This window comes from Dioscorea cayenensis, unplaced genomic scaffold (genome assembly GCF_009730915.1).
Source record: "Dioscorea cayenensis subsp. rotundata cultivar TDr96_F1 unplaced genomic scaffold, TDr96_F1_v2_PseudoChromosome.rev07_lg8_w22 25.fasta BLBR01001961.1, whole genome shotgun sequence".
Lineage (NCBI taxonomy): Eukaryota > Viridiplantae > Streptophyta > Magnoliopsida > Dioscoreales > Dioscoreaceae > Dioscorea > Dioscorea cayenensis.
The window spans coordinates 28,492-33,910 of NW_024088352.1; the positions used below are offsets into that span (position 1 = coordinate 28,492).

General features: G+C 32.3%; 2 long non-coding RNA genes across 2 annotated transcripts; both read right to left on the minus strand.

The window, feature by feature from the left end:
• Window positions 1-284: 284 nt before the first annotated feature.
• Window positions 285-824, minus strand: LOC120257232. Its single transcript, XR_005535587.1, has 3 exons — window positions 734-824; window positions 516-632; window positions 285-429 (listed from the first exon to the last, which is right to left on the minus strand). It is a non-coding gene; the product is annotated as an uncharacterized LOC120257232 (long non-coding RNA).
• Window positions 825-1,624: 800 nt separating this feature from the next.
• On the minus strand, window positions 1,625-3,954 carry LOC120257233. The gene is made up of 4 exons (XR_005535588.1): window positions 3,595-3,954; window positions 3,330-3,505; window positions 2,152-2,202; window positions 1,625-2,064 (listed from the first exon to the last, which is right to left on the minus strand). It is a non-coding gene; the product is annotated as an uncharacterized LOC120257233 (long non-coding RNA).
• Window positions 3,955-5,419: the final 1,465 nt, after the last annotated feature.

The following is a 5,419-nucleotide window of genomic DNA, read 5'->3' on the forward strand; positions in this document are numbered from 1 at the left end:
TTTTTTCCGCACAATTATATATACTATATTTTTTTCACAATATTTAGCATAGTTTTTGGCAAGATTTTTTTGTTACAGCTATCGACACGCTTTTGTTTATTCTGTGAAAAATAATTTATACGAAATTAATTTTCTTAAAATATATTCTATATTTTATATTGATTTACGGGCAAAATGAACAAAAAAAATGTTACTAAAATCACAAATTTACCAACAACTTTAAGAAGACAAACTCAATAAAATAGGTAGGAGCTCATATTGAAAAATATATTGAAAAGCTCAGAGATTTGATCAATTACCAATACATATTGAAAAGCTCAGAGCTTTGGTCAATTACCAATACATCTTGGATTAGAGCCTCAGTGTATATATCTGAATTCGAGTACTTTGATTTCAAACTTTACCAGTGCGTATTTGAATTCAGGTACCCTGCATAAATTAAAATGATGAAGCAAAGTAGAGTGGAATTCATGCATGTCATGAGTTTCAATGCCAAAACATACTAGGATATGAACCTGAGTAACTCCTAATTTATAAGCAAGCAAAGATGCTACTAGATTGCCACCACTATAGTTTCCAATGATCAAATCAAGAGTCTCCTGCAATTCTCTAGCCTACTCATTGGCAACATCCTGACAATGAGCACAAAACAAAGCACCATTAGAGATGCATCAATCAAAATGTAGCTTTCACGATATTCATGCAACGAACAATCACAGAAATAAAAACTTACTTCGATGTATGCCTCTAGGTAAGGCCATACTTCAAAGCGAGAGATCCTTTACGGGCAATTCCCTTCTCTGTTATAAATGGAACATGAAGAACGTGAGCATATTCTGTTCCAAGTACCTTCTCAAGATGCTGACTGCAGGTAGTACAGATGGCATCTGGCAGTAATCTGCAATTGATATCAATATCAGTTTCACATCCAAAAACTTGAAATATTGATTTACAACCAAACTGATCAATCACATAACAATACATCAATTTATTCGCTAAACTGATGTTCACAAGACCAATAAAATAATTAAGACCAAAATTGATGTTCAGTTGATTACTGTCAATCTTGAAATTACTAATCTAGAATTGAACCTACAATTGATGTTCTTAAATTGATTGCTTGCCTGAAATTAAAGCAAATAAAACATGACAGGAAAATGAACAAATAAAAGCGTTATCTACCAGATTTCCTGACAGGAAAATGAGGTACTTTAGTTGAATCTCTTGACTATGTCTCGTTCATCGTTACAGATTCACTGAGTCTCTCGTCATACATTTCGTTTGTATTTACTTAGTCTTTTGATACATTTCATAATGTATTAAGAATTTAAAACATGTACACACAACCAGAAGTGTCCTAGTGTCGCCAGAAGCCAATTACAAAAACATGCTTGACACAATCTAATGCACATTTTAACATTTTCTGCAGCTGTTAAATTATCATATTCATGCAACTTTATCTTAAGAGAAGAAAAATATGTGATGGTTCATGGGAAGTCATACATCCCAAATAGAAAAATAAAATAAGTACCCACTAATAAATTAAGACTACTAGTTTCCAGAAAACTTGCCTTATGGACTTCTAATATGCTTGTTTCAGCAACATGTAGTTGAACCTTCATCTGATCTTCAACTTACAGAAGAAGCTTTTTGTGCGATACTTATGAGTACAAAAGAACCAAAAGAAATCAACAAAGTTAATGGCGTTTTACCAACAAAAACCGAATAGAATACAATGTATCCTTTTACCAGACTAATGTGGAGAAAGACCACTAGAGCCTCGAAGCTTCAAGGCTATTGTAGTCAGTTGAAGGACATGCTAGATCCCTAACTTAGCGAAAAGGAAATTACTAGCAAAACCTTAGAATTACTGAGAGCATGAGATTCTTTTATAGATCAAATTGAACAACAAAATGTAATTTCGCCTACTTTGTCTCTCCAAGTTTGTTTTAAGCTCCATTTGATTAGTTTGGAACTCCTCGATGATATTCTTGTAGTCCAAGAGGTGCTGATTGACATCTTCTTTGAACTTATCATGCACGATCCTTAATTAATCCTGTTGCTCTGCATCACAATAAACCTGATCGTGAAACTTTTACAAACTTTTTCAATATAATCTGAGATAAAGACCATTGAAGCAGTAATGCTCACTTTTTTATCAAGTTCTTTGATCTTCTCTGCATAGAAGTCAATTGCATCCACCTTTTTACCACAAAGGGCAGGAAACCCAATATGGCATGCAAAACAATCATTAGTCTTAAATGTACGTAGGCAAAAGACCTACATCTTGAACAGAAATAGAACACTAAAAGGTTAAAAACAATAATGATGATGATGATTTCTTATTTTGAATAGATCAAGCAAATTGCGTTTAGAGGAAGCAATAGCATTCTAGTAGGTCTCTTATCCGGATTTTTTTCAAATTTGATCTGATTATAGTCAAGCCAGTTTTGAAACCGCTTCTTTCTTCTAATAAGTCTCACAAATTTATTTGCATTGTAAACTGCTTGTAGATAAGAGCATGAATAAATATGGGCTGATATAATAGAAGCTCTAGCTAGACTAGCATCAAGAAAAATGTGTAAGTTAGTCAATGTGGGTATTGGAAGCAAACACTCACTACAAGAAAAAGGACTTATAACAGTGGAAAAATCTGCCGCTATAGATCCCATTTTAGCCTCAATATTCTTATAGTGAAGAATAGCCACAAATACTAAAACCTTGGTCACTATATGTTTTTTGCAACAAATGTACACTTTTGCCACTATCCCATCTATTAAGGTTGGAGCTGCACAATAATCTGTAGCAGTGGAAAATTTTGCCACTATAAATTTTATAGTGGTGGAATATTTCTTCCAGTATAAGTTCTATAGTGTTTAATATCCTATAGCGGCAGAAAAATCTACCGCTATAACCCTTGTAGCTCACCCAAAGTAGTAAAATCCATCATAGATTCTTTAATAGGTAATCAAAACCATTTCTAATATTGGCAAACATATATATATATATATATATATATATGAGAACATCAAAGACAACACTAATATTTTTAATTTATTAATCTCACAACTTAAAAGTTACAAAACTTTTCTTTTATAATCATACATATTATAAGACAAAACACACATATGAGCTACTACCGATGAATTAGAACAACCAGATAATAAAACTAAAAATGAAATGTCACTCATGAGCCTCTTAATCACAGCCTAAACAAAATCAAGAATATAATGAAGTTCAACCATGAACCCAAATTCTCAGTTCTTCCAAAGTTTTTAAGTGCTTTAGTGATCTTCATAGTTTACATCATCAAAAGCCTTTCTCAGTACCTGCGGATCATAAGGAGCAGAAGGAATGGACTCTGAGTACCACGAATGGTTGTACCATCTCTTAAATCCTTCTGCTTTGCTCAAATAGAGATGTCCATGTGGAAAGGTCTCAAAATGTTCACAATCATCAATCAATCAATAAATACTTTTCATTTCTGATGATATCCAAACAGAACCTATATAGAAAAATTAAAAAATCAAACATCCAAACAACTAAAATGGAAGAAACTTAGATTGAATTATTTATAAATATAGATATATATACCATTAAGACTCCATCCAATGTAGAGGGATGTGACACCTAAGACATCTCTTAGACATCTCTGGCAACAATGAATCTGTTGTCTCTTGTATCCAAAAGCACAAATGAGAAAATCTCATCTAACATGTCCACAAAATTCTCTCCGTGTTCCTCATACTGTCATGAATTTTGAAAGCAAAACAACTAAAACAATGAATTAACAACAACAATAGCAGCACAAAGCCAGCAAAATGAAGTTAAATGGTTGCCAATAAATGATGTTCAGTTGGCAAGCTTTGGAAGCCAAGAACATTAGGAATTGAAGATCATCTTCTTAACAAGCATGGGTAAAATATAGATAATTAATACGTATCGGATGTCTAAATTGTGTACAAACATCAAAACAAGATAACCGATATATCAAACAAGTTATACTCCAAATTACAAAGTGTGTTTGATGATATAACTCAGAACATAATCATATATGAAAGGACATACTTAGAATCAAGATCTTCTTAACAAACATGGGTAAACTATAGATAATTAATACGTATCGGATGTCTAAATTGTGTACAAACATCAAAACAAGATAACCGATATATCAAACAAGTCATACTCCAGATTACAAAGTGTGTTTGATGATATAACTCAGAACACAATCATATATGAAAGGACATACTTAGAATCTTCAATATCATGAAAGAAATATTATACCAATTGAATATAACACAATCATATATCATCAAACATAAAGCCATCATTGACAATGCCTAGAAATGTAAACAACCATAATGAGCTGATGTGACACCTGATGAGAAGTCATATCATATCCTATGGCACAAGCACATAACAACTACATTTGCACTCATGATCATTATTAAAAGTTCACCCAATTTGCATGGTTTGGTAGGGTCAATATTGGTTATTAAACCACACAAATAATAGCAAGAGTTACCAAAGGAATACCAAAGGAGAGAAAATGTCATCTGACCAAACCTGTTGCTGGTAAGTTTCCTAAAATTTGGTAGGCAAATTTGGTTCAACAAATGAAGAAATATATATATATAAATATATATATGGGGCACATCCCCTGGAGATATCTCTATATTTTAAATCTAACAATGTCCCAAAGTGTCATTGGATCTACATCCAACGGCTATTGCATTCTATACACATAACCGAACAATTTAAACAGTGACAAACAATAATTATACATAGTAAACAACAGTAATTCTACACAGTCCTATATACAAGTAATAACCATTTGATCATCATTTAACGGCTATCGTCAAACATCTCTACAGAACAGTAACTCTAAGGATGCACATAGTTGAATGTTTACCCATATATATATATAGCATGCATGAACCGAAAAGCTTAAATATTATGTGTTTTTTTATTTATTTAGTATTTTCTTGTCATGAAAACCTGCAATTCAGTTCAATGATACAAAGCAAATGGAATTTGCAGCAAATGAATAACAAATTCCAAACAGGAAACATCCACAACCAAAACAAGTTAATCAATCAAAATAAATATCCGAATGGATAATAACTGTTGCATTCCCAAATAATGGAACACAATGTATAACATGTCAAACATACAGTTTTATGGCATGACACTGCCACCATGTATCATATCATGGCGGAAATATCAATGGTTTAGAATAATGTTACAGAAAGCAAATTCAAGATAAAGAATTAAAATGTAATCTTTAAAATCATTACTCATCATCTGTGAATAAGTTTCAAAACATCCCCCACCAGATGCAAGGAACCAGTCACAAGAACCTGTTTATCAGTCAAGATAAGTTTGATGCAAAAAGGATAAAAGCAATACGTAACTTCCA